Source organism: Ascidiella aspersa, chromosome 4 (genome assembly GCF_963924565.1).
Source record: "Ascidiella aspersa chromosome 4, kaAscAspe10.2, whole genome shotgun sequence".
Classification (NCBI taxonomy): Eukaryota; Metazoa; Chordata; class Ascidiacea; order Phlebobranchia; family Ascidiidae; genus Ascidiella; species Ascidiella aspersa.
The window spans coordinates 16,168,080-16,195,363 of NC_139450.1; the positions used below are offsets into that span (position 1 = coordinate 16,168,080).

General features: G+C 38.2%; 1 protein-coding gene and 85 non-coding genes across 86 annotated transcripts in view; 1 reads left to right on the plus strand and 85 right to left on the minus strand.

Moving 5' to 3' along the window:
- The window catches only part of LOC146148200 (uncharacterized), a 66,798-nt gene that overhangs the window by 8,926 nt on the left and 30,588 nt on the right, over positions 1-27,284 (plus strand). The window lies entirely within an intron of this gene.
- Positions 1,224-1,295, minus strand: Trnac-gca (transfer RNA cysteine (anticodon GCA)). Its single transcript has one exon. It is a non-coding gene; the product is annotated as a tRNA-Cys (tRNA).
- Trnac-gca (transfer RNA cysteine (anticodon GCA)) lies at positions 1,505-1,576 on the minus strand. The gene has a single exon. It is a non-coding gene; the product is annotated as a tRNA-Cys (tRNA).
- Positions 1,784-1,855, minus strand: Trnac-gca (transfer RNA cysteine (anticodon GCA)). Its single transcript has one exon. It is a non-coding gene; the product is annotated as a tRNA-Cys (tRNA).
- Trnac-gca (transfer RNA cysteine (anticodon GCA)) lies at positions 2,625-2,696 on the minus strand. Its single transcript has one exon. It is a non-coding gene; the product is annotated as a tRNA-Cys (tRNA).
- Trnac-gca (transfer RNA cysteine (anticodon GCA)) lies at positions 3,678-3,749 on the minus strand. Its single transcript has one exon. It is a non-coding gene; the product is annotated as a tRNA-Cys (tRNA).
- Positions 3,934-4,005, minus strand: Trnac-gca (transfer RNA cysteine (anticodon GCA)). The gene has a single exon. It is a non-coding gene; the product is annotated as a tRNA-Cys (tRNA).
- Trnac-gca (transfer RNA cysteine (anticodon GCA)) lies at positions 4,192-4,263 on the minus strand. Its single transcript has one exon. It is a non-coding gene; the product is annotated as a tRNA-Cys (tRNA).
- On the minus strand, positions 4,964-5,035 carry Trnac-gca (transfer RNA cysteine (anticodon GCA)). Its single transcript has one exon. It is a non-coding gene; the product is annotated as a tRNA-Cys (tRNA).
- Trnac-gca (transfer RNA cysteine (anticodon GCA)) lies at positions 5,220-5,291 on the minus strand. Its single transcript has one exon. It is a non-coding gene; the product is annotated as a tRNA-Cys (tRNA).
- On the minus strand, positions 5,478-5,549 carry Trnac-gca (transfer RNA cysteine (anticodon GCA)). Its single transcript has one exon. It is a non-coding gene; the product is annotated as a tRNA-Cys (tRNA).
- On the minus strand, positions 5,735-5,806 carry Trnac-gca (transfer RNA cysteine (anticodon GCA)). Its single transcript has one exon. It is a non-coding gene; the product is annotated as a tRNA-Cys (tRNA).
- On the minus strand, positions 5,993-6,064 carry Trnac-gca (transfer RNA cysteine (anticodon GCA)). The gene has a single exon. It is a non-coding gene; the product is annotated as a tRNA-Cys (tRNA).
- Trnac-gca (transfer RNA cysteine (anticodon GCA)) lies at positions 6,512-6,583 on the minus strand. Its single transcript has one exon. It is a non-coding gene; the product is annotated as a tRNA-Cys (tRNA).
- Positions 6,792-6,863, minus strand: Trnac-gca (transfer RNA cysteine (anticodon GCA)). The gene has a single exon. It is a non-coding gene; the product is annotated as a tRNA-Cys (tRNA).
- Positions 7,072-7,143, minus strand: Trnac-gca (transfer RNA cysteine (anticodon GCA)). Its single transcript has one exon. It is a non-coding gene; the product is annotated as a tRNA-Cys (tRNA).
- Positions 7,330-7,401, minus strand: Trnac-gca (transfer RNA cysteine (anticodon GCA)). Its single transcript has one exon. It is a non-coding gene; the product is annotated as a tRNA-Cys (tRNA).
- Positions 7,848-7,919, minus strand: Trnac-gca (transfer RNA cysteine (anticodon GCA)). The gene has a single exon. It is a non-coding gene; the product is annotated as a tRNA-Cys (tRNA).
- On the minus strand, positions 8,128-8,199 carry Trnac-gca (transfer RNA cysteine (anticodon GCA)). Its single transcript has one exon. It is a non-coding gene; the product is annotated as a tRNA-Cys (tRNA).
- Positions 8,409-8,479, minus strand: Trnac-gca (transfer RNA cysteine (anticodon GCA)). Its single transcript has one exon. It is a non-coding gene; the product is annotated as a tRNA-Cys (tRNA).
- Trnac-gca (transfer RNA cysteine (anticodon GCA)) lies at positions 8,666-8,737 on the minus strand. The gene has a single exon. It is a non-coding gene; the product is annotated as a tRNA-Cys (tRNA).
- Trnac-gca (transfer RNA cysteine (anticodon GCA)) lies at positions 8,923-8,994 on the minus strand. The gene has a single exon. It is a non-coding gene; the product is annotated as a tRNA-Cys (tRNA).
- On the minus strand, positions 9,181-9,252 carry Trnac-gca (transfer RNA cysteine (anticodon GCA)). The gene has a single exon. It is a non-coding gene; the product is annotated as a tRNA-Cys (tRNA).
- Positions 9,439-9,510, minus strand: Trnac-gca (transfer RNA cysteine (anticodon GCA)). Its single transcript has one exon. It is a non-coding gene; the product is annotated as a tRNA-Cys (tRNA).
- On the minus strand, positions 9,696-9,767 carry Trnac-gca (transfer RNA cysteine (anticodon GCA)). Its single transcript has one exon. It is a non-coding gene; the product is annotated as a tRNA-Cys (tRNA).
- On the minus strand, positions 9,954-10,025 carry Trnac-gca (transfer RNA cysteine (anticodon GCA)). The gene has a single exon. It is a non-coding gene; the product is annotated as a tRNA-Cys (tRNA).
- Positions 10,234-10,305, minus strand: Trnac-gca (transfer RNA cysteine (anticodon GCA)). The gene has a single exon. It is a non-coding gene; the product is annotated as a tRNA-Cys (tRNA).
- On the minus strand, positions 10,491-10,562 carry Trnac-gca (transfer RNA cysteine (anticodon GCA)). Its single transcript has one exon. It is a non-coding gene; the product is annotated as a tRNA-Cys (tRNA).
- On the minus strand, positions 10,749-10,820 carry Trnac-gca (transfer RNA cysteine (anticodon GCA)). Its single transcript has one exon. It is a non-coding gene; the product is annotated as a tRNA-Cys (tRNA).
- Trnac-gca (transfer RNA cysteine (anticodon GCA)) lies at positions 11,005-11,076 on the minus strand. Its single transcript has one exon. It is a non-coding gene; the product is annotated as a tRNA-Cys (tRNA).
- Positions 11,262-11,333, minus strand: Trnac-gca (transfer RNA cysteine (anticodon GCA)). The gene has a single exon. It is a non-coding gene; the product is annotated as a tRNA-Cys (tRNA).
- Trnac-gca (transfer RNA cysteine (anticodon GCA)) lies at positions 11,520-11,591 on the minus strand. The gene has a single exon. It is a non-coding gene; the product is annotated as a tRNA-Cys (tRNA).
- On the minus strand, positions 11,777-11,848 carry Trnac-gca (transfer RNA cysteine (anticodon GCA)). Its single transcript has one exon. It is a non-coding gene; the product is annotated as a tRNA-Cys (tRNA).
- Positions 12,035-12,106, minus strand: Trnac-gca (transfer RNA cysteine (anticodon GCA)). Its single transcript has one exon. It is a non-coding gene; the product is annotated as a tRNA-Cys (tRNA).
- Positions 12,293-12,364, minus strand: Trnac-gca (transfer RNA cysteine (anticodon GCA)). The gene has a single exon. It is a non-coding gene; the product is annotated as a tRNA-Cys (tRNA).
- On the minus strand, positions 12,550-12,621 carry Trnac-gca (transfer RNA cysteine (anticodon GCA)). The gene has a single exon. It is a non-coding gene; the product is annotated as a tRNA-Cys (tRNA).
- Trnac-gca (transfer RNA cysteine (anticodon GCA)) lies at positions 12,808-12,879 on the minus strand. The gene has a single exon. It is a non-coding gene; the product is annotated as a tRNA-Cys (tRNA).
- Trnac-gca (transfer RNA cysteine (anticodon GCA)) lies at positions 13,065-13,136 on the minus strand. The gene has a single exon. It is a non-coding gene; the product is annotated as a tRNA-Cys (tRNA).
- Trnac-gca (transfer RNA cysteine (anticodon GCA)) lies at positions 13,323-13,394 on the minus strand. Its single transcript has one exon. It is a non-coding gene; the product is annotated as a tRNA-Cys (tRNA).
- Positions 13,580-13,651, minus strand: Trnac-gca (transfer RNA cysteine (anticodon GCA)). The gene has a single exon. It is a non-coding gene; the product is annotated as a tRNA-Cys (tRNA).
- On the minus strand, positions 13,838-13,909 carry Trnac-gca (transfer RNA cysteine (anticodon GCA)). Its single transcript has one exon. It is a non-coding gene; the product is annotated as a tRNA-Cys (tRNA).
- Positions 14,095-14,166, minus strand: Trnac-gca (transfer RNA cysteine (anticodon GCA)). The gene has a single exon. It is a non-coding gene; the product is annotated as a tRNA-Cys (tRNA).
- Trnac-gca (transfer RNA cysteine (anticodon GCA)) lies at positions 14,352-14,423 on the minus strand. The gene has a single exon. It is a non-coding gene; the product is annotated as a tRNA-Cys (tRNA).
- Trnac-gca (transfer RNA cysteine (anticodon GCA)) lies at positions 14,610-14,681 on the minus strand. The gene has a single exon. It is a non-coding gene; the product is annotated as a tRNA-Cys (tRNA).
- On the minus strand, positions 14,890-14,961 carry Trnac-gca (transfer RNA cysteine (anticodon GCA)). Its single transcript has one exon. It is a non-coding gene; the product is annotated as a tRNA-Cys (tRNA).
- Positions 15,146-15,217, minus strand: Trnac-gca (transfer RNA cysteine (anticodon GCA)). The gene has a single exon. It is a non-coding gene; the product is annotated as a tRNA-Cys (tRNA).
- Trnac-gca (transfer RNA cysteine (anticodon GCA)) lies at positions 15,404-15,475 on the minus strand. Its single transcript has one exon. It is a non-coding gene; the product is annotated as a tRNA-Cys (tRNA).
- Trnac-gca (transfer RNA cysteine (anticodon GCA)) lies at positions 15,662-15,733 on the minus strand. The gene has a single exon. It is a non-coding gene; the product is annotated as a tRNA-Cys (tRNA).
- Trnac-gca (transfer RNA cysteine (anticodon GCA)) lies at positions 16,201-16,271 on the minus strand. The gene has a single exon. It is a non-coding gene; the product is annotated as a tRNA-Cys (tRNA).
- Trnac-gca (transfer RNA cysteine (anticodon GCA)) lies at positions 16,458-16,529 on the minus strand. Its single transcript has one exon. It is a non-coding gene; the product is annotated as a tRNA-Cys (tRNA).
- Trnac-gca (transfer RNA cysteine (anticodon GCA)) lies at positions 16,974-17,045 on the minus strand. The gene has a single exon. It is a non-coding gene; the product is annotated as a tRNA-Cys (tRNA).
- Positions 17,255-17,326, minus strand: Trnac-gca (transfer RNA cysteine (anticodon GCA)). The gene has a single exon. It is a non-coding gene; the product is annotated as a tRNA-Cys (tRNA).
- Positions 17,535-17,606, minus strand: Trnac-gca (transfer RNA cysteine (anticodon GCA)). The gene has a single exon. It is a non-coding gene; the product is annotated as a tRNA-Cys (tRNA).
- On the minus strand, positions 17,793-17,864 carry Trnac-gca (transfer RNA cysteine (anticodon GCA)). The gene has a single exon. It is a non-coding gene; the product is annotated as a tRNA-Cys (tRNA).
- On the minus strand, positions 18,332-18,403 carry Trnac-gca (transfer RNA cysteine (anticodon GCA)). The gene has a single exon. It is a non-coding gene; the product is annotated as a tRNA-Cys (tRNA).
- On the minus strand, positions 18,589-18,660 carry Trnac-gca (transfer RNA cysteine (anticodon GCA)). Its single transcript has one exon. It is a non-coding gene; the product is annotated as a tRNA-Cys (tRNA).
- Positions 18,847-18,918, minus strand: Trnac-gca (transfer RNA cysteine (anticodon GCA)). Its single transcript has one exon. It is a non-coding gene; the product is annotated as a tRNA-Cys (tRNA).
- On the minus strand, positions 19,104-19,175 carry Trnac-gca (transfer RNA cysteine (anticodon GCA)). The gene has a single exon. It is a non-coding gene; the product is annotated as a tRNA-Cys (tRNA).
- On the minus strand, positions 19,361-19,432 carry Trnac-gca (transfer RNA cysteine (anticodon GCA)). Its single transcript has one exon. It is a non-coding gene; the product is annotated as a tRNA-Cys (tRNA).
- Positions 19,641-19,712, minus strand: Trnac-gca (transfer RNA cysteine (anticodon GCA)). The gene has a single exon. It is a non-coding gene; the product is annotated as a tRNA-Cys (tRNA).
- Trnac-gca (transfer RNA cysteine (anticodon GCA)) lies at positions 19,898-19,969 on the minus strand. Its single transcript has one exon. It is a non-coding gene; the product is annotated as a tRNA-Cys (tRNA).
- On the minus strand, positions 20,358-20,429 carry Trnac-gca (transfer RNA cysteine (anticodon GCA)). Its single transcript has one exon. It is a non-coding gene; the product is annotated as a tRNA-Cys (tRNA).
- Trnac-gca (transfer RNA cysteine (anticodon GCA)) lies at positions 20,615-20,686 on the minus strand. The gene has a single exon. It is a non-coding gene; the product is annotated as a tRNA-Cys (tRNA).
- Trnac-gca (transfer RNA cysteine (anticodon GCA)) lies at positions 20,873-20,944 on the minus strand. The gene has a single exon. It is a non-coding gene; the product is annotated as a tRNA-Cys (tRNA).
- Trnac-gca (transfer RNA cysteine (anticodon GCA)) lies at positions 21,131-21,202 on the minus strand. Its single transcript has one exon. It is a non-coding gene; the product is annotated as a tRNA-Cys (tRNA).
- Trnac-gca (transfer RNA cysteine (anticodon GCA)) lies at positions 21,389-21,460 on the minus strand. The gene has a single exon. It is a non-coding gene; the product is annotated as a tRNA-Cys (tRNA).
- Trnac-gca (transfer RNA cysteine (anticodon GCA)) lies at positions 21,670-21,741 on the minus strand. Its single transcript has one exon. It is a non-coding gene; the product is annotated as a tRNA-Cys (tRNA).
- Trnac-gca (transfer RNA cysteine (anticodon GCA)) lies at positions 21,927-21,998 on the minus strand. The gene has a single exon. It is a non-coding gene; the product is annotated as a tRNA-Cys (tRNA).
- Trnac-gca (transfer RNA cysteine (anticodon GCA)) lies at positions 22,185-22,256 on the minus strand. The gene has a single exon. It is a non-coding gene; the product is annotated as a tRNA-Cys (tRNA).
- On the minus strand, positions 22,443-22,514 carry Trnac-gca (transfer RNA cysteine (anticodon GCA)). The gene has a single exon. It is a non-coding gene; the product is annotated as a tRNA-Cys (tRNA).
- On the minus strand, positions 22,700-22,771 carry Trnac-gca (transfer RNA cysteine (anticodon GCA)). Its single transcript has one exon. It is a non-coding gene; the product is annotated as a tRNA-Cys (tRNA).
- Trnac-gca (transfer RNA cysteine (anticodon GCA)) lies at positions 22,980-23,051 on the minus strand. The gene has a single exon. It is a non-coding gene; the product is annotated as a tRNA-Cys (tRNA).
- Trnac-gca (transfer RNA cysteine (anticodon GCA)) lies at positions 23,237-23,308 on the minus strand. The gene has a single exon. It is a non-coding gene; the product is annotated as a tRNA-Cys (tRNA).
- Positions 23,697-23,768, minus strand: Trnac-gca (transfer RNA cysteine (anticodon GCA)). The gene has a single exon. It is a non-coding gene; the product is annotated as a tRNA-Cys (tRNA).
- Positions 23,955-24,026, minus strand: Trnac-gca (transfer RNA cysteine (anticodon GCA)). Its single transcript has one exon. It is a non-coding gene; the product is annotated as a tRNA-Cys (tRNA).
- Trnac-gca (transfer RNA cysteine (anticodon GCA)) lies at positions 24,213-24,284 on the minus strand. The gene has a single exon. It is a non-coding gene; the product is annotated as a tRNA-Cys (tRNA).
- On the minus strand, positions 24,471-24,542 carry Trnac-gca (transfer RNA cysteine (anticodon GCA)). The gene has a single exon. It is a non-coding gene; the product is annotated as a tRNA-Cys (tRNA).
- On the minus strand, positions 24,752-24,823 carry Trnac-gca (transfer RNA cysteine (anticodon GCA)). Its single transcript has one exon. It is a non-coding gene; the product is annotated as a tRNA-Cys (tRNA).
- Positions 25,009-25,080, minus strand: Trnac-gca (transfer RNA cysteine (anticodon GCA)). Its single transcript has one exon. It is a non-coding gene; the product is annotated as a tRNA-Cys (tRNA).
- Trnac-gca (transfer RNA cysteine (anticodon GCA)) lies at positions 25,267-25,338 on the minus strand. The gene has a single exon. It is a non-coding gene; the product is annotated as a tRNA-Cys (tRNA).
- On the minus strand, positions 25,525-25,596 carry Trnac-gca (transfer RNA cysteine (anticodon GCA)). Its single transcript has one exon. It is a non-coding gene; the product is annotated as a tRNA-Cys (tRNA).
- Positions 25,782-25,853, minus strand: Trnac-gca (transfer RNA cysteine (anticodon GCA)). The gene has a single exon. It is a non-coding gene; the product is annotated as a tRNA-Cys (tRNA).
- On the minus strand, positions 26,039-26,110 carry Trnac-gca (transfer RNA cysteine (anticodon GCA)). The gene has a single exon. It is a non-coding gene; the product is annotated as a tRNA-Cys (tRNA).
- On the minus strand, positions 26,319-26,390 carry Trnac-gca (transfer RNA cysteine (anticodon GCA)). Its single transcript has one exon. It is a non-coding gene; the product is annotated as a tRNA-Cys (tRNA).
- Positions 26,576-26,647, minus strand: Trnac-gca (transfer RNA cysteine (anticodon GCA)). Its single transcript has one exon. It is a non-coding gene; the product is annotated as a tRNA-Cys (tRNA).
- On the minus strand, positions 27,036-27,107 carry Trnac-gca (transfer RNA cysteine (anticodon GCA)). The gene has a single exon. It is a non-coding gene; the product is annotated as a tRNA-Cys (tRNA).

Sequence of the window (27,284 nt, forward strand, 5' to 3'; positions counted from 1 at the left end):
CTAGCTAGCTGCTGTGAGTTTGAATCTAGTCATTTGCTGTGATTTTTTTAAATTGCTTCTTTGTAATTCTACAAGCTTCTTTCTTTTAGTTTTTTTCAGATTATTTTGACTATTGTTAAGATACATTAACATTCATACTTAGAGAGAGAAGAAAACATGTAAAATAAATTTAAGATAACCAAAAGGCGTTTAGGCTATCGTTATGCTTTTTTAAAACTGTGGCAATCGTAAATTCATCCAGTATGATTGCACGTCACAACATATGCTTTACTTTATAGCAAATGATGTTTGACTATATCAATCGAAAATTTGAAAAACGTATATGATCTGTTGAAATATCGGACTACTTTTGATCTATTAATTATTGGCAGTTAGTAATTTCCCACAGTAAGTTTAGTTGATTAGTTGTCTTACAATTCGTTGCAAAAAAATTTAATGCCAAACACATGGCTAAAATAGTGGCCATCGGATCTGAACCGGGGACCTCTCGATCTGCAGTCGAAAGCTCTACCACTGAGCTATACCCTCATATGTTATTTACGAAATGTGAACAGGTGAAAAGTGCGATATATTATGATGTTTCTCGGTGGATTTTGTGATATTGGACTACATTTTGATTCATTGAACTTATTAAGATTCCATAGCAAGCATAGTTGATTAGTCGTCTTACGTTTCTTTGCAATAAAATTGATGCTAAAGTCAATATCAAAAAGAGGGGGCCCCAGATTTGAACCGGGAACCTCTCGATCTGCAGTCGAATGCTCTACCAATGAGCAATACCCCCATATGTTGCTTAGGAAATGGTTAACAGGTGAACAGTGCCACATATTATGATGTTTCTTGATGAATTTTGTGATATTGGACTGCTTTTTGATTTATTGAAGTTATCAAGATGCATAGTAAGTAGTTGATTAGTCGTCTTACGTTTAGTTGCAATAAAATTGATGCCAAATCCATTGCTAAAACAAGGGTAACCCGGATTTGAACCGGGGACGTCTCGATCTGCAGTCGAATGCTCTAACACCAAGCTATACCCCCAGATGCTGCTTAAAAATGGCTAACAGGTAAACAAGGCGACATATTATGATGTTTCTTGATGGATTTTGTGATATTGGACTACTTTTTGATTTATTGAACATATTAAGATTCCATAATAAGCATAGTTGATTAGTCGTCTTACGTTGCGTTGCAATAAAATTGATGCTAAAGCCAACATCAAAAAGAAGGGGCACCCGGATTTGGACCGGGGACCTCTCGATCTGCAGTCGAATGCTCTACCACTGAGCTATACCCCCATATGTTGCATTCGAATGTTTATTTTTAGTCGTTTGTCACAAAAAAACAGGTAAACAGTGCGACATATTATGATGTTTCTTATTGGATTTTGTGATATTGGACTACTTTTTGATTTACTGAACTTACTAAGATTCCATAGAAAGCATAGTTGATGAGTCGTCTTACGTTTCGTTCCAATAAAATTGATGCTAAAGCCAATGTCAAAAAGAGGGGGCACCCGGATTTGAACCGGGGACCTCTCGATCTGCAGTCGAATGCTCTACCACTGAGCTATACCCCCATATGTTGCATTCGAATTTTTTTTTAGGACTATGTCACAAAAAAACAGGTAAACAGTGCGACATATTATGATGTTTCTTATTGGATTTTGTGATATTAGACTACTTTTTGATTTACTGAACTTACTAAGATTCCATAGAAAGCATAGTTGATGAGTCGTCTTACGTTTCGTTCCAATAAAATTGATGCTAAAGCCAATATCAAAAAGAGGGGGCACCCGGATTTGAACCGGGGACCTCTCGATCTGCAGTCGAATGCTCTACCACTGAGATATACCTCTAAATGTTGCATTCCAATGTTTTTTTTTACTCGTATGTCACACAAAAACAGGTAAACAGTGCGACATATTATGATGTTTCTTAATGGATTTTGTGATATTGGACTACTTTTTGATTTACTGAACTTACTAAGATTCCATAGAAAGCATAGTTGATGAGTCGTCTTACGTTTCGTTCCAATAAAATTGATGCTAAAGCCAATGTCTAAAAGAGGGGGCACCCGCATTTCAACCGGGGACCTCTCGATCTGCAGTCGAATGCTCTACCACTGAGCTATACCTCTATATGTTGCATCCGAATGTTTTTTTTTACTCGTATGTCACACAAAAACAGGTAAACAGAGCGACATATTATGATGTTTCTTAATGGATTTTGTGATATTGGACTACTTTCTGATTTACTGAACTTGTTAAGATTCCATAGAAAGCATAGTTGATTAGTCTTCTTACGTTTCGTTGCAATAAAATTGATGCTAAAGCCAATATCAAAAAGAGGGGGCACCTCGATTTGAACCGGGGACCTCTCGATCTGCAGTCGAATGCTCTACAACCGAGCTATACCCCCATATGTTGCATTAGAATGCTTTTTTTTAGTCATATGTCACAAAAAAAACAGGTAAATAGTGCGACATATTATGATGTTTCTTGATGGATTTTGTGATGTTGGACTACATTTGATGTACTGAACTTATTAAGATTCCATAGTGAGCACAGTTGATTAGTCGTCTCACGTTTCTTGCAATAAAATTGATGCTAAAGCCAGTATCAAAAAAGGGGTCACCCGGATTTGAACCGGGGACCTCTCGATCTGCAGTCGAATGCTCTACCACTGAGCTATACCCCCATGTGTTGCTTACGAAATGGTTAATAGGTAATCAGTGCGACATTTTATGATGTTTCGTGATGGATTTTGTGATATTGGACTACTTTTTGGTTTACTGAACTTATTAAGATTTCATAGAAAGCATAGTTGATTAGTCGTCTTACGTTTCGTTGCAATAAAATTGATACTAAAGCCAATATCAAAAACAGGGGGCACCTGGATTTGAACCGGGGGCCTCTCGATCTGCAGTCGAATGCTCTACCGCTGAGCTACACACTCATATGTTGCTCTGGAATGTTTTTTTTTAGTCGTATGTAACAAAAAAACAGGTGAACAGTGCGACATATTGTGATATTTCTTGATGGATTTTATGATATTGGACAACTTTCTGATTTTTGATGTATTGATCTTATTAAGATTCCACAGTAAGCATGTTGGATTAATCGTCGTACGATCCAGCGTCTATATCCATCTGCAGTGAGTCTTTATCTTCCGTAAACATTAATTTAAACTTAAAGTTATACTTGACTTGAAAAGTACAGATTGAAGGCTGTTGAAAATTTTGCCTTTAGTTAAAATTTTGCGATTTTCGGTAAAAATTCAATTTTTATTACTACTGCAAATACATATTAAAATGCAATCTCTGAAGATCTAACTTGCTTCAGTTATTCCATAACGGTTTCAGTTACTTCCATAAACAACAAGTATAAGGTCACAGCAAATGAATTTCACGTGAAAAATATGGATTAAACATAACCTAAAATTTCTCATTTTTTACCGCGATTTTCGGCAAAATTTCAACACGATTTCCTCACACCAATACATGTTCAAATGAGTTTAAATTTTGTATATAATGGTTTTACGTGTCTATCTATCAAAATCCATATGAGGCAAGTGGTTTTGAAAAAAAAAGTGTTTTCGCGACCCTCCCTAGTAAGCATAGTTGATTAGTCGTCTTACGTTTCTTGCAATAAAATTGATGCTAAATCCAATATCAAAAAGAGGGGGCATCCGGATTTGAACCGGGGACCTCTCGATCTGCAGTCGAATGCTCTACCACTGAGCTATACCCCCATATGTTGCTTGCCAAGTGGTTAACAGGTAAATAGTGCGACATATTATGATGTTTCTTAATGGATTTTTTGATATTGGACTACTTTTTGATTTACTGAACTTATTAAGATTCTATAGAAAGCATAGTTATTAGTCGTCTTACGTTTCGTTGCAATAAAATTGATGCTAAACCAATATCAAAAAGAGGGGGCACCCGGATTTGAACCGGGGACCTCTCGATCTGCAGTCGAATGCTCTACCACTGAGCTATACCCCCATATGATGCTTACGAAATGGTTAACAGGTAATCAGTGCGACATATTATGATCTTTCTTAATGGATTTTTTGATATTGGACTACTTTTTGGTTTACTGAACTTATTAAGATTTCACAGCAAGCATAGTTGATAAGTCGTCTTACGTTTCGTTGCAATCAAATTGATGCTAAAGCCAATATCAAAAAGAGGGGGCACCCGGATTTGAACCGGGGACCTCTGGATCTGCAGTCGAATGCTCTACCACTGAGCTATACCCTCATATGCTGCTTACGAAATGTTTAACAGTTCAACAGTGCGACATATTGTGATATTTCTTGATGGATTTTATGATATTGGACAACTTTCTGATTTTTGATGTATTGATCTTATTAAGATTCCACAGTAAGCATGTTGGATTAATCGTCGTACGATCCAGCGTCTATATCCATCTGCAGTGAGTCTTTATCTTCCGTAAACATTAATTTAAACTTAAAGTTATACTTGACTTGAAAAGTACAGATTGAAGGCTGTTGAAAATTTTGCCTTTAGTTAAAATTTTGCGATTTTCGATAAAAATTCAATTTTTATTACTACTGCAAATACATATTAAAATGCAATCTCTGAAGATCTAACTTGCTTCAGTTATTCCATAACGGTTTCAGTTACTTCCATAAAAAACAAGTATAAGGTCACAGCAAATGAATTTCACGTGAAAAATATGGATTAAACATAACCTAAAATTTCTCATTTTTTACCGCGATTTTCGGCAAAATTTCAACACGATTTCCTCACACCAATACATGTTCAAATGAGTTTAAATTTTGTATGTAAAGGTTTTACGTGTCTATCTATCAAAATCCATATGAGGCAAGTGGTTTTTAAAAAAAAAATTTTTTCGCGACCCTCCCTAGTAAGCATAGTTGATTAGTCGTCTTACGTTTCTTGCAATAAAATTGATGCTAAATCCAATATCAAAAAGAGGGGGCATCCGGATTTGAACCGGGGACCTCTCGATCTGCAGTCGAATGCTCTACCACTGAGCTATACCCCCATATGTTGCTTGCCAAGTGGTTAACAGGTAAATAGTGCGACATATTATGATGTTTCTTAATGGATTTTTTGATATTGGACTACTTTTTGATTTACTGAACTTATTAAGATTCTATAGAAAGCATAGTTATTAGTCGTCTTACGTTTCGTTGCAATAAAATTGATGCTAAACCAATGTCAAAAAGAGGGGGCACCCGGATTTGAACCGGGGACCTCTCGATCTGCAGTCGAATGCTCTACCACTGAGCTATACCCCCATATGATGCTTACGAAATGGTTAACAGGTAATCAGTGCGACATATTATGATCTTTCTTAATGGATTTTTTGATATTGGACTACTTTTTGGTTTACTGAACTTATTAAGATTTCACAGCAAGCATAGTTGATAAGTCGTCTTACGTTTCGTTGCAATCAAATTGATGCTAAAGCCAATATCAAAAAGAGGGGGCACCCGGATTTGAACCGGCGACCTCTCGATCTGCAGTCGAATGCTCTACCACTGAGCTATACCCCCATATATTGCTTGCCAAGTGGTTATCAGGTAAACAGTGCGACATATTATGATGTTTCTTAATGGATTTTTTGATATTGGACTACTTTTTTATTACTGAACTTATTAAGATGCTATAGAAAGCATAGTTGATTAGTCGTCTTACGTTTCGTTGCAATAAAATTGATGCTAAAGCCAATATCAAAAAGAGGGGGCACCCTGATTTGAACCGGGGACCTCTCGATCTGCAGTCGAATGCTCTACCACTGAGCTATACCCTCATATGATGCTTACGAAATGGTTAACAGGTAATCAGTGCGACATATTATGATGTTTCTTAATGGATTTTTTGATATTGGACTACTTTTTTATTTACTGAACTTACTAAGATGCTATAGAAAGCATAGTTGATTAGTCGTCTTACGTTTCGTTGCAATAAAATTGATGCTAAAGCCAATATCAAAAAGAGGGGGCACCCGGATTTGAACCGGCGACCTCTCGATCTGCAGTCGAATGCTCTACCACTGAGCTATACCCCCATATGTTGCTTGCCAAGTGGTTATCAGGTAAACAGTGCGACATATTATGATGTTTCTTAATGGATTTTTTGATATTGGACTACTTTTTTATTTACTGAACTTATTAAGATGCTATAGAAACCATAGTTGATTAGTCGTCTTACGTTTCGTTGCAATAAAATTGATGCTAACGCCAATATCAAAAAGAGGGGGCACCCGGATTTGAACCGGGGGACCTACCGATCTGCAGTCGAATGCTCTACTACGGAGCAGCTATACCCACATATGTTGCTTACGAAATGGTTAACAGGTAATCAGTGCGACATATTATGATGTTTCTTGATGGATTTTGTGACATTGAATACCTTTTGATTTACTGAACTTATTAAGATTCCATAGAAAGCATAGTTGATTAGTCGTCTTTCGTTTCGTTGCAATAAAATTGATGCTAAAGCCAATATCAAAAAGAGGGGGCACCCGGATTTGAACCGGGGACCTCTCGATCTGCAGTCGAATGCTCTACCACTGAGCTATACCCCCATATGTTCCATTCGAATGTTTTTTTTTAGTCGTATGTCACAAAAAACAGGTAAACAGTGCGACATATTATGATGTTTCTTGATGGATTTTGTGATATTGGACTACTTTTTGATTTACTGAACTTCTTAAGATTTCATAGCAAGCATAGTTGATTAGTCGTCTTACGTTTCGTTGCAATAAAATTGATGCTAAAGCCAATGTCAAAAAGAGGGGGCAGCCGGATTTGAACCGGGGACCTCTCGATCTGCAGTCGAATGCTCTACCGCTGAGCTACACACCCATATGTTGCTCTGGAATGTTTTTTTTTAGTCCTATGTAACAAAAAAACAGGTGAACAGTGCGACATATTATGATGTTTCTTGATGGATTTTGTGATATTGGACTACTTTTTGATTTACTGAACTTATTAAGATTTCACAGCAAGCATAGTTGATCAGTCGTCTTACGTTTCGTTGCAATAGAATTGATGCTAAAGCCAATATCAAAAAGAGGGGCACCCGGATTTGAACCGGCGACCTCTCGATCTGCAGTCGAATGCTCTACCACTGAGCTATACCCCCGTATGTTGCTTGCCAAGTGGTTATCAGGTAAACAGTGCGACATATTATGATGTTTCTTAATGGATTTTTTGATATTGGACTACTTTTTTATTTACTGAACTTATTAAGATGCTATAGAAAGCATAGTTGATTAGTCGTCTTACGTTTCGTTGCAATAAAATTGATGCTAAAGCCAATATCAAAAAGAGGGGGCACCCGGATTTGAACCGGGGACCTCTCGATCTGCAGTCGAATGCTCTACCACTGAGCTATACCCCCATATGATGCTTACGAAATGGTTAACAGGTAATCAGTGCGACATAATATGATCTTTCTTAATGGATTTTTTGATATTGGACTACTTTTTGGTTTACTGAACTTATTAAGATTTCACAGCAAGCATAGTTGATAAGTCGTCTTACGTTTCGTTGCAATAAAATTGATGCTAAAGCCAATATCAAAAAGAGGGGGCACCCGGATTTGAACCGGGGACCTACCGATCTGCAGTCGAATGCTCTACTACGGAGCAGCTATACCCACATATGTTGCTTACGAAATGGTTAACAGGTAATCAGTGCGACATATTATGATGTTTCTTGATGGATTTTGTGACATTGAATACCTTTTGATTTACTGAACTTATTAAGATTCCATAGAAAGCATAGTTGATTAGTCGTCTTTCGTTTCGTTGCAATAAAATTGATGCTAAAGCCAATATCAAAAAGAGGGGGCACCCGGATTTGAACCGGGGACCTCTCGATCTGCAGTCGAATGCTCTACCACTGAGCTATACCCCCATATGTTCCATTCGAATGTTTTTTTTTAGTCGTATGTCACAAAAAACAGGTAAACAGTGCGACATATTATGATGTTTCTTGATGGATTTTGTGATATTGGACTACTTTTTGATTTACTGAACTTCTTAAGATTTCATAGCAAGCATAGTTGATTAGTCGTCTTACGTTTCGTTGCAATAAAATTGATGCTAAAGCCAATGTCAAAAAGAGGGGGCAGCCGGATTTGAACCGGGGACCTCTCGATCTGCAGTCGAATGCTCTACCGCTGAGCTACACACCCATATGTTGCTCTGGAATGTTTTTTTTTAGTCCTATGTAACAAAAAAACAGGTGAACAGTGCGACATATTATGATGTTTCTTGATGGATTTTGTGATATTGGACTACTTTTTGATTTACTGAACTTATTAAAATTTCATAGCAAGCATAGTTGATCAGTCGTCTTACGTTTCGTTGCAATAAAATTGATGCTAAAGCCAATATCAAAAAGAGGGGGCACCCGGATTTGAACCGGTGGCTCTCGATCTGCAGTCGAATGCTCTACCACTGAGCTATACCCACATATGTTGCTTACGAAATGGTTAACAGGTAATCAGTGCAACATATTATGATGTTTCTTAATGGATTTTGTGATATTGGACTACTTTTTGGTTTACTGAACTTATTAAAATTTCAAAGCAAGCATAGTTGATTAGTCGTCTTTCGTTTCGTTGCAATAAAATTGATGGTAAAGCCAATGTCAAAAAAAGGGGGCACCCGGATTTGAACCGGGGAGCCCTCGATCTGCAGTCGAATGCTCTACCACTGAGCTATACCCCCATATGTTGCTTGCCAAGTGGTTAACAGGTAAACAGTGCGACATGTTATGATGTTTCTTAATGGATTTTTTGATATTGGACTACTTTTTGATTTACTGAACTTATTAAGATTCTATAGAAAGCATAGTTATTAGTCGTCTTACGTTGCGTTGCAATAAAATTGATGCTAAAGCCAATATCAAAAAGAGGGGGCATCCGGATTTGAACCGGGGACCTCTCGATCTGCAGTGGAATGCTCTACCACTGAGCTATACCCCCATATGATGCTTACGAAATGGTTAACAGGTAATCTCTGCGACATATTATGATCTTTCTTAATGGATTTTTTGATAGTGGACTACTTTTTGGTTTACTGGACTTATTAAGATTTCATAGCAAGCATAGTTGATTAATCGTCTTACCTTTCGTTGCAATAAATTTGATGCTAAAGCCAATGTCAAAAAGAGGGGGCACCCGGATTTGAACCGGGGACCTCTCGATCTGCAGTCGAATGCTCTACCACTGAGCTATACCCCCATATGATGCTTGCGAAATGGTTAACAGGTAATTAGTGCGACATATTATGATGTTTCGTGATGGATTTTGTGATATTGGACTACTTTTTGGATTACTGAACTTATTAAGATTTCATAGCAAGCATAGTTGATTAATCGTCTTACCTTTCGTTGCAATAAATTTGATGCTAAAGCCAATGTCAAAAAGAGGGGGCACCCGGATTTGAACCGGGGACCTCTCGATCTGCAGTCGAATGCTCTACCACTGAGCTATACCCACATATGTTGCTTACGAAATGGTTAACAGGTAATCAGTGCGACATTCTATGATGTTTCTTGATGGATTTTGTGACATTGAATATCTTTTGATTTACTGAACTTATTAAGATTCCATAGAAACTATAGTTGATTAGTCGTCTTACGTTTCGTTGCAATAAAATTGATGGTAAAACCAATGTCAAAAAAAGGGGGCACCCGGATTTGAAGCGGGGACCTCTCGATCTGCAGTCGAATGCTCTACCACTGAACTATACCCCCATCTGTTGCTTACTAAATGGTTAACAGGTAATTAGTGCGACATATTATGATGTTTCGTGATGGATTTTGTGATATTGGACTACTTTTTGGATTACTGAACTTATTAAGATTTCATAGCAAGCATAGTTGATTAGTCGTCTTGCGTTTCGTTGCAATAAAATTGATGCTAAAGCCAATATCAAAAAGAGGCGGCACCCGGATTTGAACCGGGGACCTCTCGATCTGCAGTCGAATGCTCTACCACTGAGCTATACCCCCATATGTTGCATTCGAATGTTTTTTTTAGTCCAATGTCACAAAAAAACAGGTAAACAGTGCGACATATTATGATGTTTCTAGATGGATTTTGTGATATTGGACTACTTTTTGATTTACTGAACTTATTAAGATTCCATAGAAAGCATAGTTGATTAGTCGTCTTACGTTTTGTTGCAATAAAATTGATGCTAAAGCCAATATCAAAAAGAGGGGGCACCCGGATTTGAACCGGGGACCTCTCGATCTGCAGTCGAATGCTCTACCACTGAGCTATACCCCCATATGTTGCTTGCCAAGTGGTTAACAGGTAAACAGTGCGACATGTTATGATGTTTCTTAATGGATTTTTTGATATTGGACTACTTTTTGATTTACTGAACTTATTAAGATTCTATAGAAAGCATAGTTATTAGTCGTCTTACGTTGCGTTGCAATAAAATTGATGCTAAAGCCAATATCAAAAAGAGGGGGCATCCGGATTTGAACCGGGGACCTCTCGATCTGCAGTGGAATGATCTACCACTGAGCTATACCCCCATGTGATGCTTACGAAATGGTTAACAGGTAATCTCTGCGACATATTATGATCTTTCTTAATGGATTTTTTGATATTGGACTACTTTTTGGTTTACTGGACTTATTAAGATTTCATAGCAAGCATAGTTGATTAATCGTCTTACCTTTCGTTGCAATAAATTTGATGCTAAAGCCAATGTCAAAAAGAGGGGGCACCCGGATTTGAACCGGGGACCTCTCGATCTGCAGTCGAATGCTCTACCACTGAGCTATACCCCATATGATGCTTGCGAAATGGTTAACAGGTAATTAGTGCGACATATTATGATGTTTCTTAACGGATTTTGTGATATTGGACTACTTTTTGGATTACTGAACTTATTAAGATTTCATAGCAAGCATAGTTGATTAATCGTCTTACCTTTCGTTGCAATAAATTGATGCTAAAGCCAATGTCAAAAAGAGGGGGCACCCGGATTTGAACCGGGGACCTCTCGATCTGCAGTCGAATGCTCTACCACTGAGCTATACCCACATATGTTGCTTACGAAATGGTTAACAGGTAATCAGTGCGACATTCTATGATGTTTCTTGATGGATTTTGTGACATTGAATATCTTTTGATTTACTGAACTTATTAAGATTCCATAGAAACTATAGTTGATTAGTCGTCTTACGTTTCGTTGCAATAAAATTGATGGTAAAACCAATGTCAAAAAAAGGGGGCACCCGGATTTGAAGCGGGGACCTCTCGATCTGCAGTCGAATGCTCTACCACTGAACTATACCCCCATCTGTTGCTTACTAAATGGTTAACAGGTAATTAGTGCGACATATTATGATGTTTCGTGATGGATTTTGTGATATTGGACTACTTTTTGGATTACTGAACTTATTAAGATTTCATAGCAAGCATAGTTGATTAGTCGTCTTGCGTTTCGTTGCAATAAAATTGATGCTAAAGCCAATATCAAAAAGAGGCGGCACCCGGATTTGAACCGGGGACCTCTCAATCTGCAGTCGAATGCTCTACCACTGAGCTATACCCCCATATGTTGCTTGCCAAGTGGTTAACAGGTAAACAGTGCGACATGTTATGATGTTTCTTAATGGATTTTTTGATATTGGACTACTTTTTGATTTACTGAACTTATTAAGATTCTATAGAAAGCATAGTTATTAGTCGTCTTACGTTGCGTTGCAATAAAATTGATGCTAAAGCCAATATCAAAAAGAGGCGGCATCCGGATTTGAACCGGGGACCTCTCGATCTGCAGTGGAATGCTCTACCACTGAGCTATACCCCCATATGATGCTTACGAAATGGTTAACAGGTAATCTCTGCGACATATTATGATCTTTCTTAATGGATTTTTTGATATTGGACTACTTTTTGGTTTACTGGACTTATTAAGATTTCATAGCAAGCATAGTTGATTAATCGTCTTACCTTTCGTTGCAATAAATTTGATGCTAAAGCCAATGTCAAAAAGAGGGGGCACCCGGATTTGAACCGGGGACCTCTCGATCTGCAGTCGAATGCTCTACCACTGAGCTATACCCCCATATGATGCTTGCGAAATGGTTAACAGGTAATTAGTGCGACATATTATGATGTTTCGTGATGGATTTTGTGATATTGGACTACTTTTTGGATTACTGAACTTATTAAGATTTCATAGCAAGCATAGTTGATTAATCGTCTTACCTTTCGTTGCAATAAATTTGATGCTAAAGCCAATGTCAAAAAGAGGGGGCACCCGGATTTGAACCGGGGACCTCTCGATCTGCAGTCGAATGCTCTACCACTGAGCTATACCCACATATGTTGCTTACGAAATGGTTAACAGGTAATCAGTGCGACATTCTATGATGTTTCTTGATGGATTTTGTGACATTGAATATCTTTTGATTTACTGAACTTATTAAGATTCCATAGAAACTATAGTTGATTAGTCGTCTTACGTTTCGTTGCAATAAAATTGATGGTAAAACCAATGTCAAAAAAAGGGGGCACCCGGATTTGAAGCGGGGACCTCTCGATCTGCAGTCGAATGCTCTACCACTGAACTATACCCCCATCTGTTGCTTACTAAATGGTTAACAGGTAATTAGTGCGACATATTATGATGTTTCGTGATGGATTTTGTGATATTGGACTACTTTTTGGATTACTGAACTTATTAAGATTTCATAGCAAGCATAGTTGATTAATCGTCTTACCTTTCGTTGCAATAAATTTGATGCTAAAGCCAATGTCAAAAAGAGGGGGCACCCGGATTTGAACCGGGGACCTCTCGATCTGCAGTCGAATGCTCTACCACTGAGCTATACCCACATATGTTGCTTACGAAATGGTTAACAGGTAATCAGTGCGACATTCTATGATGTTTCTTGATGGATTTTGTGACATTGAATATCTTTTGATTTACTGAACTTATTAAGATTCCATAGAAACTATAGTTGATTAGTCGTCTTACGTTTCGTTGCAATAAAATTGATGGTAAAACCAATGTCAAAAAAAGGGGGCACCCGGATTTGAAGCGGGGACCTCTCGATCTGCAGTCGAATGCTCTACCACTGAACTATACCCCCATCTGTTGCTTACTAAATGGTTAACAGGTAATTAGTGCGACATATTATGATGTTTCGTGATGGATTTTGTGATATTGGACTACTTTTTGGATTACTGAACTTATTAAGATTTCATAGCAAGCATAGTTGATTAGTCGTCTTGCGTTTCGTTGCAATAAAATTGATGCTAAAGCCAATATCAAAAAGAGGCGGCACCCGGATTTGAACCGGGGACCTCTCAATCTGCAGTCGAATGCTCTACCACTGAGCTATACCCCCATATGTTGCTTGCCAAGTGGTTAACAGGTAAACAGTGCGACATGTTATGATGTTTCTTAATGGATTTTTTGATATTGGACTACTTTTTGATTTACTGAACTTATTAAGATTCTATAGAAAGCATAGTTATTAGTCGTCTTACGTTGCGTTGCAATAAAATTGATGCTAAAGCCAATATCAAAAAGAGGGGGCATCCGGATTTGAACCGGGGACCTCTCGATCTGCAGTGGAATGATCTACCACTGAGCTATACCCCCATGTGATGCTTACGAAATGGTTAACAGGTAATCTCTGCGACATATTATGATCTTTCTTAATGGATTTTTTGATATTGGATTACTTTTTGGTTTACTGGACTTATTAGGATTTCATAGCAAGCATAGTTGATTAATCGTCTTACCTTTCGTTGCAATAAATTTGATGCTAAAGCCAATGTCAAAAAGAGGGGGCACCCGGATTTGAACCGGGGACCTCTCGATCTGCAGTCAAATGCTCTACCACTGAGCTATACCCCATATGATGCTTGCGAAATGGTTAACAGGTAATTAGTGCGACATATTATGATGTTTCTTAATGGATTTTGTGATATTGGACTACTTTTTGGATTACTGAACTTATTAAGATTTCATAGCAAGCATAGTTGATTAATCGTCTTACCTTTCGTTGCAATAAATTTGATGCTAAAGCCAATGTCAAAAAGAGGGGGCACCCGGATTTGAACCGGGGACCTCTCGATCTGCAGTCGAATGCTCTACCACTGAGCTATACCCACATATGTTGCTTACGAAATGGTTAACAGGTAATCAGTGCGACATTCTATGATGTTTCTTGATGGATTTTGTGACATTGAATATCTTTTGATTTACTGAACTTATTAAGATTCCATAGAAACTATAGTTGATTAGTCGTCTTACGTTTCGTTGCAATAAAATTGATGGTAAAACCAATGTCAAAAAAAGGGGGCACCCGGATTTGAAGCGGGGACCTCTCGATCTGCAGTCGAATGCTCTACCACTGAACTATACCCCCATCTGTTGCTTACTAAATGGTTAACAGGTAATTAGTGCGACATATTATGATGTTTCGTGATGGATTTTGTGATATTGGACTACTTTTTGGATTACTGAACTTATTAAGATTTCATAGCAAGCATAGTTGATTAGTCGTCTTGCGTTTCGTTGCAATAAAATTGATGCTAAAGCCAATATCAAAAAGAGGCGGCACCCGGATTTGAACCGGGGACCTCTCAATCTGCAGTCGAATGCTCTACCACTGAGCTATACCCCCATATGTTGCATTCGAATGTTTTTTTTAGTCCAATGTCACAAAAAAAAAGGTAAACAGTGCGACATATTATGATGTTTCTAGATGGATTTTGTGATATTGGACTACTTTTTGATTCGCTGAACTGATTAAGATTCCATAGAAAGAATAGTTGATTAGTCGTCTTACGTTTCGTTGCAGTAAAATTGATGCTAAAGCCAATATCAAAAAGAGGGGGCACCAGGATTTGAACCGGGGACCTCTCGATCTGCAGTCGAATGCTCTACCACTGAGCTATACCCCCATATGTTGCTTGCCAAGTGGTTAACAGGTAAACAGTGCGACATATTGTGATGTTTCTTAATGGATTTTTTGATATTGGACTACTTTTTGATTTACTGAACTTATTAAGATTCTATAGAAAGCATAGTTATTAGTCGTCTTACGTTTCGTTGCAATAAAATTGATGCTAAACCAATATCAAAAAGAGGGGGCACCCGGATTTGAACCGGGGACCTCTCGATCTGCAGTCGAATGCTCTACCACTGAGCTATACTCCCATATGATGCTTACGAAATGGTTAACAGGTAATCAGTGCGACATATTATGATCTTTCTTAATGGATTTTTTGATATTGGACTACTTTTTGGTTTACTGAGCTTATTAAGATTTCACAGCAAGCATAGTTGATAAGTCGTCTTACGTTTAGTTGCAATAAAATTGATGCTAAAGCCAATATCAAAAAGAGGGGGCACCCGGATTTGAACCGGCGACCTCTCGATCTGCAGTCGAATGCTCTACCACTGAGCTATACCCCCATATGTTGCTTGCCAAGTGGTTATCAGGTAAAGAGTGCGACATATTATGATGTTTCTTAATGGATTTTGTGATATTGGACTACTTTTTGATTTACTGAACTTATTAAGATTCTATAGAAAGCATAGTTGATTAGTCGTCTTACGTTTCGTTGCAATAAAATTGATGCTAAAGCCAAAATCAAAAAGAGGGGGCACCCGGATTTGAACCGGGGACCTCTCGATCTGCAGTCGAATGCTCTACCACTGAGCTATACCCCCATATGATGCTTACGAAATGGTTAACAGGTAATCAGTGCGACATATTATGATCTTTCTTAATGGATTTTTTGATATTGGACTACTTTTTGGTTTACTGAACTTATTAAGATTCCATAGAAAGCATAGTTGATTAGTCGTCTTACGTTTCGTTGCAATAAAATTGATGCTAAAGCCAATATCAAAAAGAGGGGGCAGCCAGATTTGAACCAGGGACCTCTCGATCTGCAGTCGAATGCTCTACCGCTGAGCTACACACCCATATGTTGCTCTGGAATGTTTTTTTTTAGTCCTATGTAACAAAAAAACAGGTGAACAGTGCGACATATTATGATGTTTCTTGATGGATTTTGTGATATTGGACTACTTTTTGATTTACTGAACTTATTAAGATTTCATAGCAAGCATAGTTGATCAGTCGTCTTACGTTTCGTTGCAATAAAATTGATGCTAAAGCCAATATCAAAAAGAGGGGGCACCCGGATTTGAACCGGTGGCTCTCGATCTGCAGTCGAATGCTCTACCACTGAGCCATACCCACATATGTTGCTTACGAAATGGTTAACAGGTAAACAGTGCGACATGTTATGATGTTTCTTAATGGATTTTTTGATATTGGACTACTTTTTGATTTACTGAACTTATTAAGATTCTATAGAAAGCATAGTTGATTAGTCGTCTTACGTTTCGTTGCAATAAAATTGATGGTAAAACCAATGTCCAAAAAAGGGGGCACCCGGATTTGAACCGGGGACCTCTCGATCTGCAGTCGAATGCTCTACCACTGAGCTATACCCCCATATGTTGCTTGCCAAGTGGTTAACAGGTAAACAGTGCGACATGTTATGATGTTTCTTAATGGATTTTTTGATATTGGACTACTTTTTGATTTACTGAACTTATTAAGATTCCGTAGAAAGAATAGTTGATTAGTCGTCTTACGTTTCGTTGCAATAAAATTGATGGTAAAACCAATATCAAAAAGAGGGGGCACCAGGATTTGAACCGGGGACCTCTCGATCTGCAGACGAATGCTCTACCACTGAGTTATACCCCAATATGTTGCTTATGAAATGGTTAACAGGTAATCAGTGCGACATATTATGATGTTTCGTGATGGATTTTTTGATATTGGACTACTTTTTGATTTACTGAACTTATTAAGATTCCGTAGAAAGAATAGTTGATTAGTCGTCTTACGTTTCGTTGCAATAAAATTGATGGTAAAACCAATATCAAAAAGAGGGGGCACCAGGATTTGAACCGGGAACCTTTTGATCTGCAGTCGAATGCTCTACCACTGAGCTATACCCCCAAATGTTGCATTCTAATGTTTTTTTTTAGTCCTATGTCACAAAAAAACAGGTAAACAGTGCTACATATTATGATGTTTCTTGATGGATTTTGTGATATTGGACTACTTTTTGATTCGCTGAACTGATTAAGATTCCGTAGAAAGAATAGTTGATTAGTCGTCTTACGTTTCGTTGCAGTAAAATTGATGCTAAAGCCAATATCAAAAAGAGGGGGCACCCGAAATTGAACCGGGGACCTCTCGATCTGCAGTCGAATGCTCTACCACTGAGCTATACCCCCATATGTTGCATTCGAATGTTTTTTTTAGTCCAATGTCACAAAAAAACAGGTAAACAGTGCGACATATTATGATGTTTCTAGATGGATTTTGTGATATTGGACTACTTTTTGATTTACTGAACTTATTAAGATTCCATAGAAAGCATAGTTGATTAGTCGTCTTACGTTTTGTTGCAATAAAATTGATGCTAAAGCCAATATCAAAAAGAGGGGGCACCCGGATTTGAACCGGGGACCTCTCGATCTGCAGTCGAATGCTCTACCACTGAGCTATACCCCCATATGATGCTTGCGAAATGGTTAACAGGTAATCAGTGCGACATATTATGATCTTTCTTAATGGATTTTTTGATATTGGACTACTTTTTGGTTTACTGAACTTATCAAGATTTCATAGCAAGCATAGTTGATTAGTCGTCTTACGTTTCGTTGCAATAAAATTGATGCTAAAGCCAATGTCAAAAAGAGGGGGCACCCGGATTTGAACCGGGGACCTCTCGATCTGCAGTCGAATGCTCTACCACTGAGCTATACCCCCATATATTGCTTGCCAAGTGGTTAACAGGTAAACAGTGCGACATATTATGATGTTTCTTAATGGATTTTTTGATATTGGACTACTTTTTGATTTACTGAACTTATTAAGATTCCATAGAAAGCATAGTTGATTAGTCGTCTTACGTTTCGTTGCAATAAAATTGATGCTAAAGCCAATATCAAAAAGAGGGGGCACCCGGATTTGAAGCGGGGACCTCTCGATCTGCAGTCGAATGCTCTACCACTGAGTTATAACCCCATATGTTGCATTCGAATGTTTTTTTTTAGTCGTATGTCACAAAAAAACAGGTAAACAGTGCGACATATTATGATGTTTCTTGATGGATTTTGTGATATTGGACTACTTTTTGATTTACTGAACTTCTTAAGATTTCATAGCAAGCATAGTTGATGAGTCGCCTTACGTTTCGTTGCATTAAAATTGATGCTAAAGCCAATATCAAAAAGAGGGGGCACCCGGATTTGAACCGGGGACCTCTCGATCTGCAGTCGAATGCTCTACCACTGAGCTATACCCCCATATGTTGCTTACGAAATGGTTAACAGGTAATCAGTGCGACATTCTATGATGTTTCTTGATGGATTTTGTGACATTGAATATCTTTTGATTTACTGAACTTATTAAGATTTCATAGCAAGCATAGTTGATTAGTCGTCTTACGTTTCGTTGCAATAAAATTGATGGTAAAACCAATGTCGAAAAAAGGGGGCACCCGGATGTGAACCGGGGACCTCTCGACCTGCAGTCGAATGCTCTACCACTGAGCTATACCCCCATATGATGCTTACGAAATGGTTAACAGGTAATCAGTGCGACATTCTATGATGTTTCTTGATGGATTTTTTGATATTGGACTACTTTTTGATTTACTGAACTTATTAAGATTCTATAGAAACCATGGTTGATTAGTCGCCTTACGTTTCGTTGCATTAAAATTGATGCTAAAGCCAATATCAAAAAGAGGGGGCACCCGGATTTGAACCGGGGACCTCTCGATCTGCAGTCGAATGCTCTACCACTGAGCTATACCCCCATATGATGCTTACGAAATGGTTAACAGGTAATCAGTGCGACATATTATGATCTTTCTTAATGGATTTTTTGATATTGGACTACTTTTTGGTTTACTGAACTTATTAAGATTTCATAGCAAGCATAGTTGATTAGTCGTCTTACGTTTCGTTGAAATAAAATTGATGGTAAAACCAATATCAAAAAAGGGGGCACCCGGATTTGAACCGGGGACCTCTCGATCTGCAGTCGAATGCTCTACCACTGAGCTATACCCCCATATGTTGCTTGCCAAGTGGTTAACAGGTAAACAGTGCGACATTCTATGATGTTTCTTGATGGATTTTGTGACTTTGAATATCTTTTGATTTACTGAACTTATTAAGATTCCATAGAAACCATAGTTGATTAGTCGTCTTACGTTTCGTTGCATTAAAATTGATGCTAAAGCCAATATCAAAAAAAGGGGGCACCCGGATTTGAACCGGGGACCTCTCGATCTGCAGTCGAATGCTCTACCACTGAGCTATACCCCCATATGTTGCATTTGAATGTTTTTTTTAGTCCAATGTCACAAAAAAACAGGTAAGCAGTGCGACATATTATGATGTTTCTAGATGGATTTTGTGATATTTGACTACTTTTTGATTTACTGAACTTATTAAGATTCCATAGAAAGCATAGTTGATTAGTCGTCTTACGTTTTGTTGCAATAAAATTGATGCTAAAGCCAATATCAAAAAGAGGGAGCACCCGGATTTGAACCGGGGACCTCTCGATCTGCAGTCGAATGCTCTACCACTGAGCTATACCCCCATATGTTGCTTGCCAAGTGGTTAACAGGTAAACAGTGCGACATATTATGATGTTTCTTAATGGATTTTTTGATGTTGGACTACATTTTGATTTACTGAACTTATTAAGATTCTATAGAAAGCATAGTTATTAGTCGTCTTACGTTTCGTTGCAATAAAATTGATGCTAAAGCCAATATCAAAAAGAGGGGGCACCCGGATTTGAACCGGGGACCTCTCGATCTGCAGTCGAATGCTCTACCACTGAGCTATACCCCCATATGATGCCTACGAAATGGTTAACAGGTAATCAGTGCGACATATTATGATCTTTCTTAATGGATTTTTTGATAGTGGACTACCTTTTGGTTTACTGAACTTATTAAGATTTCACAGCAAGCATAGTTGATAAGTCGTCTTACGTTTCGTTGCAATAAAATTGATGCTAAAGCCAATATCAAAAAGAGGGGGCACCCGGATCATATGTTGCTTGCCAAGTGGTTAACAGGTAAACAGTGCGACATGTTATGATGTTTCTTAATGGATTTTTTGATATTGGACTACTTTTTGATTTACTGAACTTATTAAGATTCTATAGAAAGCATAGTTGATTAGTCGTCTTACGTTTCGTTGCAATAAAATTGATGGTAAAACCAATGTCGAAAAAAGGGGGCACCCGGATTTGAACCGGGGACCTCTCGATCTGCAGTCGAATGCTCTACTACTGAGCTATACCCCCATATGTTGCTTGCCAAGTGGTTAACAGGTAAACAGTGCGACATGTTATGATGTTTCTTAATGGATTTTTTGATATTGGACTACTTTTTGATTTACTGAACTTATTAAGATTCTATAGAAAGCATAGTTATTAGTCCTCTTACGTTGCGTTGCAATAAAATTGATGCTAAAGCCAATATCAAAAAGAGGGGGCACCCGAAATTGAACCGGGGACCTCTCGATCTGCAGTCGAATGCTCTACCACTGAGCTATACCCCCATATGTTGCTTGCCAAGTGGTTAACAGGTAAACAGTGAGACATATTATGATGTTTCTTAATGGATTTTTTGATGTTGGACTACATTTTGATTTACTGAACTTATTAAGATTCCATAGAAAGCATAGTTGATTAGTCGTCTTACGTTTTGTTGCAATAAAATTGATGCTAAAGCCAATATCAAAAAGAGGGGGCACCCGGATTTGAACCGGGGACCTCTCGATCTGCAGTCGAATGCTCTACCACTGAGCTATACCCCCATATGATGCTTGCGAAATGGTTAACAGGTAATCAGTGCGACATATTATGATCTTTCTTAATGGATTTTTTGATATTGGACTACTTTTTGGTTTACTGAACTTATCAAGATTTCATAGCAAGCATAGTTGATTAGTCGTCTTACGTTTCGTTGCAATAAAATTGATGCTAAAGCCAATGTCAAAAAGAGGGGGCACCCGGATTTGAACCGGGGACCTCTCGATCTGCAGTCGAATGCTCTACCACTGAGCTATACCCCCATATATTGCTTGCCAAGTGTTTAACAGGTAAACAGTGCGACATATTATGATGTTTCTTAATGGATTTTTTGATATTGGACTACTTTTTGATTTACTGAACTTATTAAGATTCCATAGAAAGCATAGTTGATTAGTCGTCTTACGTTTCGTTGCAATAAAATTGATGCTAAAGCCAATATCAAAAAGAGGGGGCACCCGGATTTGAAGCGGGGACCTCTCGATCTGCAGTCGAATGCTCTACCACTGAGCTATAACCCCATATGTTGCATTCGAATGTTTTTTTTTAGTCGTATGTCACAAAAAAACAGGTAAACAGTGCGACATATTATGATGTTTCTTGATGGATTTTGTGATATTGGACTACTTTTTGATTTACTGAACTTCTTAAGATTTCATAGCAAGCATAGTTGATGAGTCGCCTTACGTTTCGTTGCATTAAAATTGATGCTAAAGCCAATATCAAAAAGAGGGGGCACCCGGATTTGAACCGGGGACCTCTCGATCTGCAGTCGAATGATCTACCACTGAGCTATACCCCCATATGTTGCTTACGAAATGGTTAACAGGTAATCAGTGCGACATTCTATGATGTTTCTTGATGGATTTTGTGACATTGAATATCTTTTGATTTACTGAACTTATTAAGATTTCATAGCAAGCATAGTTGATTAGTCGTCTTACGTTTCGTTGCAATAAAATTGATGGTAAAACCAATGTCGAAAAAAGGGGGCAACCGGATGTGAACCGGGGACCTCTCGATCTGCAGTCGAATGCTCTACCACTGAGCTATACCCCCATATGATGCTTACAAAATGGTTAACAGGTAATCAGTGCGACATTCTATGATGTTTCTTGATGGATTTTTTGATATTGGACTACTTTTTGATTTACTGAACTTATTAAGATTCTATAGAAACCATAGTTGATTAGTCGCCTTACGTTTCGTTGCATTAAAATTGATGCTAAAGCCAATATCAAAAAGAGGGGGCACCAGGATTTGAACCGGGGACCTCTCGATCTGCAGTCGAATGCTCTACCACTGAGCTATACCCCCATATGATGCTTACGAAATGGTTAACAGGTAATCAGTGCGACATATTATGATCTTTCTTAATGGATTTTTTGATATTGGACTACTTTTTGGTTTACTGAACTTATTAAGATTTCATAGCAAGCATAGTTGATTAGTCGTCTTACGTTTCGTTGAAATAAAATTGATGGTAAAACCAATATCGAAAAAAGGGGGCACCCGGATTTGAACCGGGGACCTCTCGATCTGCAGTCGAATGCTCTACCACTGAGCTATACCCCCATATGTTGCTTGCCAAGTGGTTAACAGGTAAACAGTGCGACATTCTATGATGTTTCTTGATGGATTTTGTGACTTTGAATATCTTTTGATTTACTGAACTTATTAAGATTCCATAGAAACCATAGTTGATTAGTCGTCTTACGTTTCGTTGCATTAAAATTGATGCTAAAGCCAATATCAAAAAAAGGGGGCACCCGGATTTGAACCGGGGACCTCTCGATCTGCAGTCGAATGCTCTACCACTGAGCTATACCCCCATATGTTGCATTCGAATGTTTTTTTTAGTCCAATGTCACAAAAAAACAGGTAAGCAGTGCGACATATTATGATGTTTCTAGATGGATTTTGTGATATTGGACTACTTTTTAATTTACTGAACTTATTAAGATTCCATAGAAAGCATAGTTGATTAGTCGTCTTACGTTTTGTTGCAATAAAATTGATGCTAAAGCCAATATCAAAAAGAGGGAGCACCCGGATTTGAACCGGGGACCTCTCGATCTGCAGTCGAATGCTCTACCACTGAGCTATACCCCCATATGTTGCTTGCCAAGTGGTTAACAGGTAAACAGTGCGACATATTATGATGTTTCTTAATGGATTTTTTGATGTTGGACTACATTTTGATTTACTGAACTTATTAAGATTCTATAGAAAGCATAGTTATTAGTCGTCTTACGTTTCGTTGCAATAAAATTGATGCTAAAGCCAATATCAAAAAGAGGGGGCACCCGGATTTGAACCGGGGACCTCTCGATCTGCAGTCGAATGCTCTACCACTGAGCTATACCCCCATATGATGCCTACGAAATGGTTAACAGGTAATCAGTGCGACATATTATGATCTTTCTTAATGGATTTTTTGATAGTGGACTACCTTTTGGTTTACTGAACTTATTAAGATTTCACAGCAAGCATAGTTGATAAGTCGTCTTACGTTTCGTTGCAATAAAATTGATGCTAAAGCCAATATCAAAAAGAGGGGGCACCCGGATCATATGTTGCTTGCCAAGTGGTTAACAGGTAAACAGTGCGACATGTTATGATGTTTCTTAATGGATTTTTTGATATTGGACTACTTTTTGATTTACTGAACTTATTAAGATTCTATAGAAAGCATAGTTGATTAGTCGTCTTACGTTTCGTTGCAATAAAATTGATGGTAAAACCAATGTCGAAAAAAGGGGGCACCCGGATTTGAACCGGGGACCTCTCGATCTGCAGTCGAATGCTCTACCACTGAGCTATACCCCCATATGTTGCTTGCCAAGTGGTTAACAGGTAAACAGTGAGACATATTATGATGTTTCTTAATGGATTTTTTGATGTTGGACTACATTTTGATTTACTGAACTTATTAAGATTCCATAGAAAGCATAGTTGATTAGTCGTCTTACGTTTTGTTGCAATAAAATTGATGCTAAAGCCAATATCAAAAAGAGGGGGCACCCGGATTTGAACCGGGGACCTCTCGATCTGCAGTCGAATGCTCTACCACTGAGCTATACCCCCATATGATGCTTGCGAAATGGTTAACAGGTAATCAGTGCGACATATTATGATCTTTCTTAATGGATTTTTTGATATTGGACTACTTTTTGGTTTACTGAACTTATCAAGATTTCATAGCAAGCATAGTTGATTAGTCGTCTTACGTTTCGTTGCAATAAAATTGATGCTAAAGTCAATGTCAAAAAGAGGGGGCACCCGGATTTGAACCGGGGACCTCTCGATCTGCAGTCGAATGCTCTACCACTGAGCTATACCCCCATATATTGCTTGCCAAGTGGTTAACAGGTAAACAGTGCGACATATTATGATGTTTCTTAATGGATTTTTTGATATTGGACTACTTTTTGATTTACTGAACTTATTAAGATTCCATAGAAAGCATAGTTGATTAGTCGTCTTACGTTTCGTTGCAATAAAATTGATGCTAAAGCCAATATCAAAAAGAGGGGGCACCCGGATTTGAAGCGGGGACCTCTCGATCTGCAGTCGAATGCTCTACCACTGAGCTATAACCCCATATGTTGCATTCGAATGTTTTTTTTTAGTCGTATGTCACAAAAAAACAGGTAAACAGTGCGACATATTATGATGTTTCTTGATGGATTTTGTGATATTGGACTACTTTTTGATTTACTGAACTTCTTAAGATTTCATAGCAAGCATAGTTGATGAGTCGCCTTACGTTTCGTTGCATTAAAATTGATGCTAAAGCCAATATCAAAAAGAGGGGGCTCCCGGATTTGAACCGGGGACCTCTCGATCTGCAGTCGAATGCTCTACCACTGAGCTATACCCCCATATGTTGCTTACGAAATGGTTAACAGGTAATCAGTGCGACATTCTATGATGTTTCTTGATGGATTTTGTGACATTGAATATCTTTTGATTTACTGAACTTATTAAGATTTCATAGCAAGCATAGTTGATTAGTCGTCTTACGTTTCGTTGCAATAAAATTGATGGTAAAACCAATGTCGAAAAAAGGGGGCACCCGGATGTGAACCGGGGACCTCTCGATCTGCAGTCGAATGCTCTACCACTGAGCTATACCCCCATATGATGCTTACGAAATGGTTAACAGGTAATCAGTGCGACATTCTATGATGTTTCTTGATGGATTTTTTGATATTGGACTACTTTTTGATTTACTGAACTTATTAAGATTCTATAGAAACCATAGTTGATTAGTCGCCTTACGTTTCGTTGCATTAAAATTGATGCTAAAGCCAATATCAAAAAGAGGGGGCACCCGGATTTGAACCGGGGACCTCTCGATCTGCAGTCGAATGCTCCACCACTGAGCTATACCCCCATATGATGCTTACGAAATGGTTAACAGGTAATCAGTGCGACATATTATGATCTTTCTTAATGGATTTTTTGATATTGGACTACTTTTTGGTTTACTGAACTTATTAAGATTTCATAGCAAGCATAGTTGATTAGTCGTCTTACGTTTCGTTGCAATAAAATTGATGGTAAAACCAATATCGAAAAAAGGGGGCACCCGGATTTGAACCGGGGACCTCTCGATCTGCAGTCGAATGCTCTACCACTGAGCTATACCCCCATATGTTGCTTGCCAAGTGGTTAACAGGTAAACAGTGCGACATTCTATGATGTTTCTTGATGGATTTTGTGACTTTGAATATCTTTTGATTTACTGAACTTATTAAGATTCCATAGAAACCATAGTTGATTAGTCGTCTTACGTTTCGTTGCATTAAAATTGATGCTAAAGCCAATATCAAAGAAAGGGGGCACCCGGATTTGAACCGGGGACCTCTCGATCTGCAGTCGAATGCTCTACCACTGAGCTATACCCCCATATGTTGCTTGCCAAGTGGTTAACAGGTAAACAGTGCGACATTCTATGATGTTTCTTGATGGATTTTGTGACTTTGAATATCTTTTGATTTACTGAACTTATTAAGATTCCATAGAAACCATAGTTGATTAGTCGTCTTACGTTTCGTTGCATTAAAATTGATGCTAAAGCCAATATCAAAAAAAGGGGGCACCCGGATTTGAACCGGGGACCTCTCGATCTGCAGTCGAATGCTCTACCACTGAGCTATACCCCCATATGTTCCATTTGAATGTTTTTTTTAGTCCAATGTCACAAAAAAACAGGTAAGCAGTGCGACATATTATGATGTTTCTAGATGGATTTTGTGATATTGGACTACTTTTTGATTTACTGAACTTATTAAGATTCCATAGAAAGCATAGTTGATTAGTCGTCTTACGTTTTGTTGCAATAAAATTGATGCTAAAGCCAATATCAAAAAGAGGGAGCACCCGGATTTGAACCGGGGACCTCTCGATCTGCAGTCGAATGCTCTACCACTGAGCTATACCCCCATATGTTGCTTGCCAAGTGGTTAACAGGTAAACAGTGCGACATATTATGATGTTTCTTAATGGATTTTTTGATGTTGGACTACATTTTGATTTAATGAACTTATTAAGATTCTATAGAAAGCATAGTTATTAGTCGTCTTACGTTTCGTTGCAATAAAATTGATGCTAAAGCCAATATCAAAAAGAGGGGGCACCCGGATTTGAACCGGGGACCTCTCGATCTGCAGTCGAATGCTCTACCACTGAGCTATACCCCCATATGATGCCTACGAAATGGTTAACAGGTAATCAGTGCGACATATTATGATCTTTCTTAATGGATTTTTTGATAGTGGACTACCTTTTGGTTTACTGAACTTATTAAGATTTCACAGCAAGCATAGTTGATAAGTCGTCTTACGTTTCGTTGCAATAAAATTGATGCTAAAGCCAATATCAAAAAGAGGGGGCACCCGGATCATATGTTGCTTGCCAAGTGGTTAACAGGTAAACAGTGCGACATGTTATGATGTTTCTTAATGGATTTTTTGATATTGGACTACTTTTTGATTTACTGAACTTATTAAGATTCTATAGAAAGCATAGTTGATTAGTCGTCTTACGTTTCGTTGCAATAAAATTGATGGTAAAACCAATGTCGAAAAAAGGGGGCACCCGGATTTGAACCGGGGACCTCTCGATCTGCAGTCGAATGCTCTACTACTGAGCTATACCCCCATATGTTGCTTGCCAAGTGGTTAACAGGTAAACAGTGCGACATGTTATGATGTTTCTTAATGGATTTTTTGATATTGGACTACTTTTTGATTTACTGAACTTATTAAGATTCTATAGAAAGCATAGTTATTAGTCCTCTTACGTTGCGTTGCAATAAAATTGATGCTGAAGCCAATA